The sequence below is a fragment of the Nycticebus coucang genome, chromosome 3, assembly GCF_027406575.1.
Source record: "Nycticebus coucang isolate mNycCou1 chromosome 3, mNycCou1.pri, whole genome shotgun sequence".
Taxonomy (NCBI): Eukaryota; Metazoa; Chordata; class Mammalia; order Primates; family Lorisidae; genus Nycticebus; species Nycticebus coucang.
The window spans coordinates 101,271,620-101,284,858 of NC_069782.1; the positions used below are offsets into that span (position 1 = coordinate 101,271,620).

Consider the following 13,239-nt stretch of genomic DNA (forward strand, 5'->3'; position numbering starts at 1 on the left):
TTCAACTACCTTTGGAGACATTTTGATATCTCAAGGTATTTCATGAGACAGAAAGAAGCAGGACTTAAAAGCTAGTGTTGTTTTAAGAGTCAACACCAGTTTCTTCTTTAGACATTTACTAACAAGGGAATATTTTTTTTAAAATGTTCACAGAATTTTTACTAATGTCACAAATATTCCCATATGGGTAAATTGTTTTCCATACTATTCATATTTTTGAGAACTTTTAAATTCCTTTCTTACTCTTCCCCCAATTACATAGCAAAACAATGCAAAACGCCTCCTCAAATATTCCATGAAAACAAGTTTCCATCATCTTAGATTTACCCCAGTGATCCTGTTTATTACAAAAACTACCTCTGGGTTAATTCATCTCAGCTCCTACTTCCTGATTTATTTTTCTTTTTTAATACATCAACCCCTAAAATCCAGAGGGAAACAAAATGAAACAAACAGGCTATCTTCATTTTTGCTTGGTTGCTCCCTTCTCAGGATGAGTGGGTAGACTCCGACCGGCTGTCTGTCCTAATTTATGTGGATAACTTTACTTCCATGTTCTTTTCTGCTTGGCAGAAAAACACGTCACACTAGTTCATTTTCTTGAGATTCTCCCTCAGGCAAAAGCTACAACTTGATTCTCTGGGTATGAAAAATACAAAAACAAGACAACAATATTTTATTTTTGTGCTTACTAACAGATGTCTGCCTTAACACAGTGAACTGTGCAACCAACAGGCTAAGAAAGGCTTACAAAGATAGCCTTTAACAAAATATATATATATGTAATTTTTTTGAACACCCTGAATTTATAATCATCTTTGTGTATCTTTGTTTTATAACAAAGTGAATCTGATTTCATAGCAATGACAGTAATGAAAGTACCAAACAATGTGTATCATGAGCCTTAAAAGAGCAGTTTTCCCTAAACACTAAAATAAATCTTTTTTTGAGGGATGTTTAATGGTATTGGGAAATCCTCAGAGTATACTATTAAAGGGACCAAAAGTAGGACAAAATTTGAGAATTACATTTTTTTAATTTCAAAGTATTACTGAGGTACAAATGTTTTTGGTTATATGGATCACTTTTATAATGGTTAATTTAGGGTTATAAGTGTGCCTATCACTCAGACAGTGTTCACTGTACCAGTTAGGAAGGTTTTCACCCATCCCTTCCTCCCCATGCCCCTCTGTTTGATTTTCATTGAGTTGTACTTCCCTCAGTGCACGTGGGTCACTGATTGTCAACCCAAATGCTCATCAATTCATGAGTGGGTTAATCATTTTTTAAAAAGATACAGCAGGTTATTCTTAAATCAATACTTTATTTTGATGAAATATATTATGAATAAAAATTTGTGTCATGTTACTACACATAAAATAAGCAACCATTTACCAATGGCTCAGCTTAAGTAAAAGCACTTTCTTCATTTTAGTTAAGTTTTCAAAGCAAGACAACTATAGTCCAAGCTACTTGGGAGGCTGAGGTTAGAGAACTGCTTGCGGCCAGGAGTTTGAGATCCAGCCCGAGTAATAGCAATAACAAAAAATAAAGAAATTATCCAAACATGGTAGTTTGTGCCTGCAACCTTACCTGCTTCGAAGGCTGAGGCAAGAGGATGGCTTGAGCCCTGGGGTTTAATGCTGCACTAAGCTGTGATGGCACCACTGTACTCCAGCCTGGGCAACAGAGAGAGACCCTATCTCTACCCTGTCTCTTAAAAAAAGAAAAGCAAAAAAGAGCCAGGAAAAAGTTACAAAACATTTGCTAATTTGAATACATTTGTGTTATTTGTAGTATAGAATAATTTAGGTTTTCAGAACTCTTTTTGTAGAAAATTATATATGAGAGATCCTTATGAACATAGTCCTTAACTTCCATGAAAGTTATGTGATGAAAATAAAAGAATTTCACACACATATTTAGGAAATATGTATCTTACATAATGGACTCAGCTAGAAGAATTGTCTTGGCATTCACACACCAAATCCTCCATGTTACTAAATATGGCAGCATAGAGTTTTATTTTTATTTATTTATATTTTTAATTATCCGCCCGCACTCATGATTCTCACCATCTATCTGAGGCATAAATCTCACTTAGGAGTTGAGTTTTACAGCAATTAATTGTAAAGAAATTATGAATCTCACTAGTCAAGCATATTATTTAATAATAGATGGATATGTGATGATAATTATCAGTTTTTAACATTAACTTAGTTGTTTTTTGAAAAGTAGTTGCTATTTAACCATAAGGACTCAGGAATCAGATGATCTGCATTCACATCCCAACTCTACTCTATTCCGTTACCTTAGGCAAGTTACTTCTCTCATCTCCAGTCACCTGAAAACTTAGTGGAAATAAGAGTAACAATCTCAGAGTTGTTGTAATAACCTTACGTGTATTAAATGCAACAGCAGATCAGTCAACACCTAGAAAATTCTCCACACACACAATTGACATTAGAGTGATGGTGACTATTGTATCCTCAGGGAGATTAATTTTTTGATGAATACCTTGATGCAAAGTGAGTTGTAGAAGCATGATCCATTGAATTCTGCTATAAATGGGAAATGAGATTATTGGATATTTTGACAGAATAATAAATTATTTCTTTTTTATTTTTAATTGTTTTATTTAAAAAAATATTTTCAAAAAACTGGTACAGTGTATCAATTAATGTTTAGTTGTCAGATCATTAAAGAATGGCTGTTTGCTATTGAGTTATCAAAGGATTGTTATTTAAAGACTATTTGGTGTTTAAGAAGGCTCTGTTGCTCGTTCCCACTGGATCTTGAGGACTCCCTCCCTGAATAGATATAAGGCTTTGTTTTCTTTTAGAGTATATGAACCAAAATCTCAAAAGGGGATGTGTAAATAGTGTAAAAGTCACGTTCCTCCAACTTGTATTTAGTAGTTAAACTATTCAGTGACTGAAATCTCTTGATGTGACATTGGTTCTCTCATTTTTCACTCTGAAATGAGAGGAAAATACGCACTTTTCCACTTACCCTCCTCAAGGATTTCTCTAGGTATTTGTTGTTAGTAGCCCCTTTTCTATTTCTCCTACTTTTTCAATAATATTTGGGAATTTCTTCATTCTATTGTTTTGTTCCAGAGCTATTTTTTGAATCATTTTCTATTCATTGACTCCAGAGGCAGTAAATATATCTCCTGTCTTTACTCAAATAAATTTGTTAAACACTATTTTTGATGGGGACAAGAATACATTTTTAAGTTTTGTTTTTGGTTCATGGACAAATGCTAAGAAATGTAATCAAAGTTTCTCTTCCCTAGAGCAAATTGTGTCTAGGTAATGAAGCAGAAAGACAGTGAACTTCCTTCCCTTTCTCTTCCCTGAATCCTTCCTCTGTGGTTCTTGCCTCCGTGTGTAGGCGAGAATGACTGTGGATCTTTCAGTGGGGCAACCAAGAGTGTTCACAGCAGAGCCAATTAAGACACTTGGAGATATTTCACAAGGGAAAACATGGCAGTGACTTGGACAGCACATTCTCAGCCAGATACCCAATTTATGACTGCTAGCTAGAGAAATTTATACTAAAACCACAGAATCATCCTTTATACTTAACGCTATAACTCCCTACCACCCATGTCTTACATTGTTGTTGTGAAGCAAATGTGGCTGCCTGGGGAGTTGAACAGTATTAATAATTGTCCCTTCATTTGTTTTTCTATGGCTTTGTAAACTTTCTCTAAGGAAAATTGCAAGGTCAAAGTCATTTGCCATGGGGTGATTGAACAGCTGTGTGAGATATTCTGAAGAATAAATGAAGTAGTACTTTAGATTTGCGTTGGGTAGTTTAAAGTCATTTCATTGTTAACTTTCATTATTAACTTGCATTGATCAGAAAATCACCTTATTTCAAAATTCCGGGACGGAAAAGCTAAATCTTGTTACTGCATCTGTGACACTTGCTACAATTTAATCCTTATGTCCCTTCCCCCACGGGAATGATTATTTTGAAAGATCATGTAACTAAGACAAATTTCTTAAGATTGCAGCTATGGCAAAAACAGAAGTTAGTGTAGTTGTGGAATTTCAGAATGGTTCTAGAGGGAACATCTGCTTTTTCTTTTTCTTTAGAACCCCAGTCTGATGGTCTGATGACTTTTCTCTCTCCATTTATTACCCTTTGTTGCCTGCTAATATTTCAACAAAGTTATCATCTTAACAAAATACCGATTCATTATCTCTCAATGACCATGGGTCAGAAATCCTGGTATAGCTTACCTGAGTCTTCTGCTCGCAGCCGTTCTCAACCTGTGGGTAGCGACCCACAGGAACTGTATTAAAGGATTGCTGTATTAGGAAGGTTGAGAACCACTGGCTTAGACTCTTACAAAGCAATCAAGGTATCAGACAGGGCCATGGACTCATTTGAGACTCAATTCTCTTTCAGGCTCACCCAGGTTGTTGACAGAATTCAGTTCCTTGTGGTTGTAGGAGCGAAGACTTCAATTTCTTATTTGCTATCTGCCAAAGGCACACTCAGCTTCTAGATGCTTCCCACAGTATTTGTTATGTGATTTCTCCAATAAAATTGCTTGTCTTCTCCAAGCCAGCAAGGTAGAGAATCCAGCAAGTCAAGAGCTATCATCTCATGGAACACAACCATATAATCATGAACATATCATCACATATATCCCATCAACTTTACCATTTTATATCAGTTAGAAATGAGTCACAATTTCAGCTCAAACTCTCAAAGAGGGAACCATAGTGGAGATATATGTCAGGTGGAGATATATTTCAGGTGGAGAAATACTTATAGTAGTTTATAACAAAATGTATGTCTGGACCTCATACCTAATTCATAATCTTCTGGTACCCATTGTAACAGCAGGGAATTTAGTTGTTTGAGCAGCCTAATACATGATCTAATAATAAAAGTGGTTGTATGATTGTAGACTTATGGAACATTCTGAGTCAGATCCTGGTAGGTTATATCACATCATCAACAAGTGGACACAGAGTAATTCCTATGGATTGCAGTGGGTTAGGAAGGAGGGTTGATTCAAACCTTCTTATGAAAAATAGTTTGTCTCTTCATTATATATGAATTTAGGAGCAAACTTTATTCTTTCTTAATTCAAAATCAGAATTTGCTATGAATAATATGTGGGCCCAAATGAAATAACTGATATTCAACTTTTCTGACCTATAAATAATTTCACATGATTTAACCCGACATCTCCCATGTATTTTGTTTCCTATATTACAGGAAAGATGCTAAATTTTATATTCATTATCTCATTTGATTTCCATGACAATATGATAGTGTACATGGAATAATATAGATTGTATTGATAAGGAAATTGAGTCTCAGTGAGATTATACAACTTGCCTAAATGGTAGGGTTGAACAACATATTTTGTGTTCAAAGCTACTTCTAGGATGATTAAAAAAAAGAAAGAAAGAAAAAAAAGAAACTTTGGATTAATTAATTCTACTATTGCATTTTATCCAAGATGAAGTTATTATGATTCAGTTTTGCAATGAGAACTGAATTAAGAGCAGACAACAAGGAGAAAAATCTTAGCAGTCAGTATTGCCTTGAGTTTGCTGCCAGTCTGATTGTTTTTCATTCTTTGGTATTCTTGGTATTTTTAAGAGTGTTTTTTGTCTTTGGTGGTCTGAAGTCTCACCAACATGTTCCTAAGTGTGGATGTATCTTTATTTATAGTGGTTTGTATACAAGTTGCCTCCTATCTCATGTACTTAACAGGCTTTAGAAATCCCCAGCTATCATTATTCAAATACTTCCTTTATTTCATTTTCTATATTCTCTCTTCCTGTACATCTGATGGTATACGTTATGGATATTCTCATTCTATCTACCATAGTATTAACTCAGATTTATGTATTTCAAGGCCTTTGTTTCTCTCTACTGAAGTCCACAATTTCTGGACATAAACTTTCCTATCCACTAATCCTCTCATTAGTTGGATATAATATGATGATTAATCCATCTATTGGATTTTTAATTTTTTTTCATTTTTAGATATTCAGGTAGATTTTTGCTTGTTTGGTTTTTAATAAGGCATTATGCCTCCTTGAACTTCACTCTTTTCATATATAAAATAGGAACAGGGAAATTGTTTCTACCTCAGACACTTGTTGGAGAATTAAATCACTTACTGTATTTAAAGCTCTTATTCAGTACTTGGCCCATATATACATATATTTTATATACTATATATTGAATTTACATAACAATTATTTTTGTTTGCTTATTTTATCATTCTTCATATCTCTATGTTATTAAACTTATCTACTTATAAATTGAGAAAGAAAGATACTATATTGGATCATTTCGGTACATGAAGTCCTTCAGGACCTAAACCTGATATTTGTCATTCAATAGATTCTCATGGGGCATTTTAATCATTTTACCTTTGCCTCTACAGATCTCAGATCACATTACCCCATTTCAGAGTCTCAATTATAATCTAGGTTCCTGGTTTCATTGCCTGCATCTTCTACGGCTGAAGTAGAGATGCCCTATCATAGTGCTCATATGAGCACAGGCTCACAAAGGCACTGTTGTCTTTCATGGTTAATTACAACTCTTTCCCCACCCCACTGCTTTCTGTGAGCTTCTTTACTTATTGAGAGTCCGGAAATGTGATAAAAGTAAGATTTTATGTAAGGTATTAAGTAGCGATCTCAAGTAATTCTAATTGACTACTCTACTATCCAACTATAAGCAAAAGTCTCTAATCTGGTCAATTACCAGACCTACAAAATTAATGTAGTTAGAGAAGCTACCAAGCCAGTGTTTTTTGTTGTTATAAATGTACTTACCTCCAACTTGCTGCATTGCAACTAGTTGTAGGATGTTTTTCCATATTCTTTCTAATAAAAGAATAGAAGGCTATTGTTACAAACTAAATATTTTTTAATGTATTATTTTAGATACTGCATATTTTAACATGATTCAGAAGCATTCGTTTGATTCTTTTGCTTATTTATAGCTTGTCCTTAGAATAAAGGACTTTTCTAAAATTAGTCTTGCTATTTCATTGAAGAACTCAACCACATGATATTTGTCAAAGTAAAATCTCATCTCAGTTCTTTAAAACTATACTGGGTTCCCAACCTTCTAGCTTTTTAGAGTATGTTTATTTTCAAAAATAATTTTTTATATTCAAAAAGATTTTATAAAACTTCTTCCAGAGGCTTGAAAATGGTTTCATATGGCCGGACCTACAGTAATTCCTTTTAAAATGAAATGGTAGAATAATGACACCAAGAAGCTCAGGCCAGTAGCCATTCCACAGCCTGATGACCCTGGTCATCCAAGTCAACACGAAAATGAACATTTCTATCTTTGAAAACTCTGTTTAATATTTTTCAGAGGAAATGTGGCTTTGCTTGTTTTATGATGCTATACATTTCCAGACGCCATTTACAAATTCCATTGCAGTGGCCAAATTCCCTCTAAACTACATATTAGCCTTTATTGTGTCTCCTGGCATATTGTTTTTGTTTCTAGCAAATATTGATCTTCAGTGACAATATTACCTTAACAGCAGCATTTGTGGTTGGGAATGCCAGCAAAAATTCTATGCCAAAAATATAAAGGCCATGCCATATTTTAATAAAAGTTACTAAAAATCTTTAGCCCTTGGTCCTGCACTTCTAGAATGGTCTCACTCTCCTTCTCTGTTTTTAAATTGTTCCCAAACTTAGCCTTAGCATGCTTCCTAAGGCATAGCTTATTAAGTTAAACACAGTTAGTGAAAGACTGGAATGTTTTTAATACCTTCAAATTTCCACAAAAGAAATGTGCATTGCTCAACTTGTGAACAAGAAAACATTCATGTTTATATTTGGATATCCTGGGGATTCTAGAACCAGGAAAGGTGAAATATGAGAAGATTTGGGTTATATCAACTAGCTTTCTATTCAGTTGCTTTCTGTTTACTGCAAGTACCCCTGGTTAACTTGTTCAAAGGAAGTTTCCTTCTATAGACATCATAAACTTTCTAAAAAGAAACTGTTTTAGTTTGGAACCCTTGAAAGAAGACTTTAGATAATAAGGACAGTGGGATCTAATTTAGGTTTATTTAAGTAATTAAACAGTGGAAGAAATTTTGATTTTTGAGAGTTGTTTTTTAATTTGAAACATCAAGAAATGCACAGTGAGATCAATTTTATAGAGACATTACAGAGGAGTGAAAAATATTGAATTTGAGAAATGAAAGGACTTCTCTTGACTTCAAACTCTGGCTATCACTAATTTTGTGTCTTTAGGCAGACTTCTTCAGCTTTCTTAACTTCAATATTCATATGTGCAAAATGGTGATCTCATGAAAGATTTGTTGTGAGAATTAAGTAAAATTATACAGTGAAAAGACTCCTACTGAATTTTTGACATAATTCTCAATCTTCAAATAATTCTTTACATATAGTGGTCACTGAACAAATTATGTAACAAAAATGCTATCTTAAAAAGTTTTTGAATATTAAAAAATCAAAAATATTGAAAAACAAAGAAGAATCCTGTGATGTAGCTTGTATTATAACAGTGTCTAAAATAGTGCATTTTTCTTGGTGAATAAATCAAAGGATTGATAAATTATAAGACCAATATTCATAACTTCGAACCAGTTTTTTTCCTTAGATATCAATGCTTATGATAAATTGTTTAAAAGGAGCTTTTATTAACTGATAATAATAGTGAATGATATTTCATACATTTTAAACAGCATAATTTTCTACAATTTTTTGACTTTGTAGAAGATAGCAATATTTGCTTAATAGAAATTTTTTTCTTCCCCATTTCTACATTTATTATAGATTTGAATCATCTAGAGACTTCGTAAGTTTAGAAATAATGTAATTTGGAACTCTAGCATGAATAAGTATATACTAGTATTTTCTGTATGAATGAATGAAGGCTTTTTTTATCTGATATTATTTATCCATTTATTGTTGCTTATTAAACTCCTGATCTGTGCCAGGCATTTTGCTAGGCTAGGGGGAACAATGATGATGAGATGATCAGTGCATTTCATTGATTTGGTCAGGAAACTTGGCTAAGCACTAGGCTATTAAAGTTCGTTGTAAGAATGAAGTCTAATTTTTAGAACCCAGATAAAGACAGCCACATGTGCCTAAGAATAAGACAGAGTGGAAGTTAAATCTTGGCTCTGCTTTTGAGGTCTATGTGATCTTGGGTAAGTTATAAACCATCTTCTATCCCAAACTCATAATCTGTGCAATAATTTGTCTTAAAAATATTAACCTATAGGTTAATATACCTATGAAGGTGATTTAAGTATTCATCTTTCTGCTATGGTTTCTGAATACTTTCTGTTCCATTTCACATATTTTTTTCTCCTCTGGGATTATACTCAGAGAATAATGCCAATGGTAAAAACACCCACTGACCAGTGCATGGACTTGTGGATATCCTCAAATTTCCCACCAATTAGGCTTATTTAACCATGCATCATTGCAAAAGCAAGTATGAAAAGGTAAAGGCAAAAGTAATGATGCATTTTAATGTCTGTGTGTTTACATCTGTTTTCTTAGATTTTATTCTGTGACTCAATTAGGAAGATAACCTCAAACAATTGTGCATAAAGAGAAGTCTGGAAATGCAATTTGCTATGTCCATTATTTCTGCCAACGTTAGTAACAACTACTGATGAGCCACACATTTAAAATATACAGCCTAGGAGGCATATGTGTATCCAGTTAGTGCTTTTTTTTTTTCTTCAAACTAACACTACTCTTATTTGTAGCTTTAATAGCTTAAATTTTGCTGATGCTATAATTTGAAATGAGCTTAGTCAAAGTAGCCTCTGACACTGAAAGACACCAGGTTTTACTTTCACTTAATTTATTTTTAAGTCCCTTATTATCTCAAGTTATAGCACAGCAAACAGATGACTTTATTTGCATTTAGTAAACTTTTAGAACATGTGTAGTTTTGATAGTTTATAATTTACCAGAATGAGGGCATAAAGAATGCTGATGGTTGCTGAGGTATTTATAGTTTCCTAAAAGAAGACTGTTTTTTGTCATCTTGTTTCCTGTTCTTTTAACTCCTCAGTGAACTTGATTGAGTCTCAGAGAAGCATCCCTTACAATCACCATGAGAACAGGTGGGATGATCACACTTGGTGGCATCTAATGCATATCCACTTGCTATTTCAAAGATATTTAGAGTCTATTTTGATGCTAGAAAAAGGTAAATTTCTTAATCTGATTGTACTTAGCAGTAACTCCAAAACCGTATTAAAAATGCATTATACAGAAGAATCGTAATTTGTTGGAACCAACCCTTCATACTGAGTCTGCAAACTTGGATTCAAATTCTAGCTTAATAAAAATAATTTATTATATTTGCAAGTCACTTTATTTTTGTTTCACGTTGTATTCATCTATTAAAGAGGCAAAAATACCTGATGGATGCATCTCTCAAGATTCTAGTAAAAATCAAATAATGTATTTGAAATTTTTCATCAAGTGATAATGCAAAAAATTACTAAAAGGTTTAGTATCTTCATGTATTATTATATTAATAACAATAATTACCATAATTATTTCATAACTGTTAATTAGGGTTAGTAGTAATGAATCTTATTAGAATAGAATCATATAATTAATATAGGCCCTTGCTTTCAGAAATAGTAATGTTTAAAACAAATACAGAACATTTCCAGACATGTATCTATTTGACACCATCTTTCTAGGGGAGTACAGTAACACAAACAGCTACACCATCTATAAAATCGGAGTACTGATTTTAAGCCTTTAGGTATAATCAAAGGTTTAGTTCTCTCTCTTTGACCTCTCTGGGTTCTCAATTTTATCTCTAGAAATGGATATACAGGGAATTTCTATATGCCATGAAAAAATTCCATTGTGTAGTTGATACTATATGTACTAGACGTGACTTTTTAGATCGGCGGTTCTCAACCTGTGGGTCGCGACCCCTTTGGGGGTCAAATGACCCTTTCACAGGGGTCACCTAACTACATCCTGCCTTTCAGATATTTATATTATGATTCATAACAGTAGCAAAATTACAGTTATGAAGTGCAATGAAAGTAATTTTATGGTTGGGGGTCACCACAACATGAGGAACTGTTATTAAAGGGTCGCAGCATTAGGAAGGTTGAGAACCACTGTTTTAGATTATATAAATCTTGGGATTTGGAGAAACATGTTGACAACACATTTTATACGTCAGGAAAATTAGTCAGTCCAGACAAGTCAGCCAGGGGAAATTGAGTTTCTTCACTATGTGGTGACAGATAATAGGTTGACAACTTATGTAAGCAGTAAGTGTCAACCAAGACTCACACATATAACCTAGTGGTGTGATATGAATGTGCACAATTGTGGACAATATTGGTGCCTGTGCTATATTAATTATAAACTCAAATGGATAGTCAGCATGAAAAATGTCCACAAGGGGGCAGCAGCACCCATAGCTCAGTGGTTAGGGCGTTGGCCACACACACGGAGGCTGCCGGGTTCGAAGCTGGCCAAACAACAATGACAACTACAACAACAAAAAAAGTAGCCAGGTGTTGTGGTGGGCGCCTGTAGTCCTAGCTACTTGGGAGGCTGAGGCAAGAGACTTGCTTGAGCCCAAGAGTTTGAAGTTGCTGTGAGCTGTGACGACACAGCAACCCATGGTGACAGCTTAAGACTCTGTCTCAAAAATAAAAAATAAAAAATGCCCACAAGGCTCCAGTTACATTTCAAGGACGAGATCCATTGGGCTCTAGTAAAGCAGACCCGGCAAAGGACTGCTGAGGTGAGCAGGAGAGCCAGGTAGGAACTCTGGCCCCAAAGAGTCCAAGGGACTGAAATGAAGGAGAAAGTGATGAAACTTTAGTTATTAGATTTAGCACAAGGCCAGAGATGGACCATACTAGATTAAATTGATTCTGCTCTTCTGAACATTGATTTTTAAAATACTTTTTTTCACTAGAGAAAGAATACAAATTGGGGAATTAGACCAAAGACAGGCAGCAGCAGAATGTCCATGGCACTAATTGTGAAGGTAAAAGAGATTTTCAGAATTAGGAAACCAACCAGGATGTAAGGATCTACCTTGGCCTACCCTTTCAAATCTTTCCATTATTGTTTCCATCTGTCTTTTTATTTTAGCTTCTAATAGTTTCTTTCTCATTCTGATTTTCCCTTTTCTTCTTGTCAAAAGAAGAAATCAAAATTGGGGAACCTACTGTCTTGCTAAATCAACAGAGGATTTAATTTGAAATTTAAATTTTTCTAATATTGTAAATAATGACAAGAATTTATTTTTCAATTATTTTGTGCCTAACATATTTCTGTATTTGATATAATTTCTTTAGGATAAATTGTCATAGTATAAATCCCTGGGTCAAAGGAAATAAAAATTTAGGTGTTTTGATGTCTATTTTCACATTACTTTGAACAAAGACTGTTCTGATCTGCCCAGTTCTGGTTTGCCTTCAGAATTCTGAAGTAACATTACCAAATCTTCTTCCTGGACATTGCCCATCCTTCCTTGCCCTTTTCTGTTTATGTTTCCATTCCATCTTTATTCTGAGTTGCTTATATTCTTTCATTGTCTCCCTAATCTCTGTTAAGCTTTCTATCACTAAGTTGCATTTTTTTATTATCACTCAATGACTACATTTATATTTCTTTTTTTATTTATTATTTTTATTTATTTTTTTATTAAATCGTAGCTGTGTACATTGATATGATCATGGGGCATCATACACTCGATTCATAGACCATTTGACACATTTTCATCACAATGGTTAACATTCCTTCCTGGCATTATCTCAGTCACTGTGCCAAGACATTTACATTCTACATTTACCAAGTTTCGCAAATACCCCTGTAAGATGCACCACAGGTATAATCCCACCAATCCCCCTCCCTCTACCCACCACTCCCCTCCCTTTCCCACTTCCCTCTATTGTTAGGTTGTAACTGGGTTATAGCTGTCATGTGAAAGCCCCAAATTAGTTTCATAGTAGGGCTGAGTACATTGGGTACCTTTCTTCCATTCTTGAGATACGTTACTAAGAAGGATATGTTCCAGCTCCATCCATGTAAACATGAAAGAGGTAAAGTCTCCATCTTTCTTTAAGGCTGCACAATATTCCATGGTGTACATATACCACAATTTATTAATCCATTCGTGGATCGATGGGCACTTCGGCTTTTTCCATGACTTAGCAATTATGAATTAGGC

At 34.2% G+C, this 13,239-nt stretch overlaps 1 protein-coding gene across 1 annotated transcript in view; it reads left to right on the forward strand.

Moving 5' to 3' along the window:
- The window catches only part of CTNNA3 (catenin alpha 3), a 1,739,301-nt gene that overhangs the window by 1,281,764 nt on the left and 444,298 nt on the right, over positions 1-13,239 (forward strand). The gene's annotated exons all lie outside the window — the stretch shown is intronic.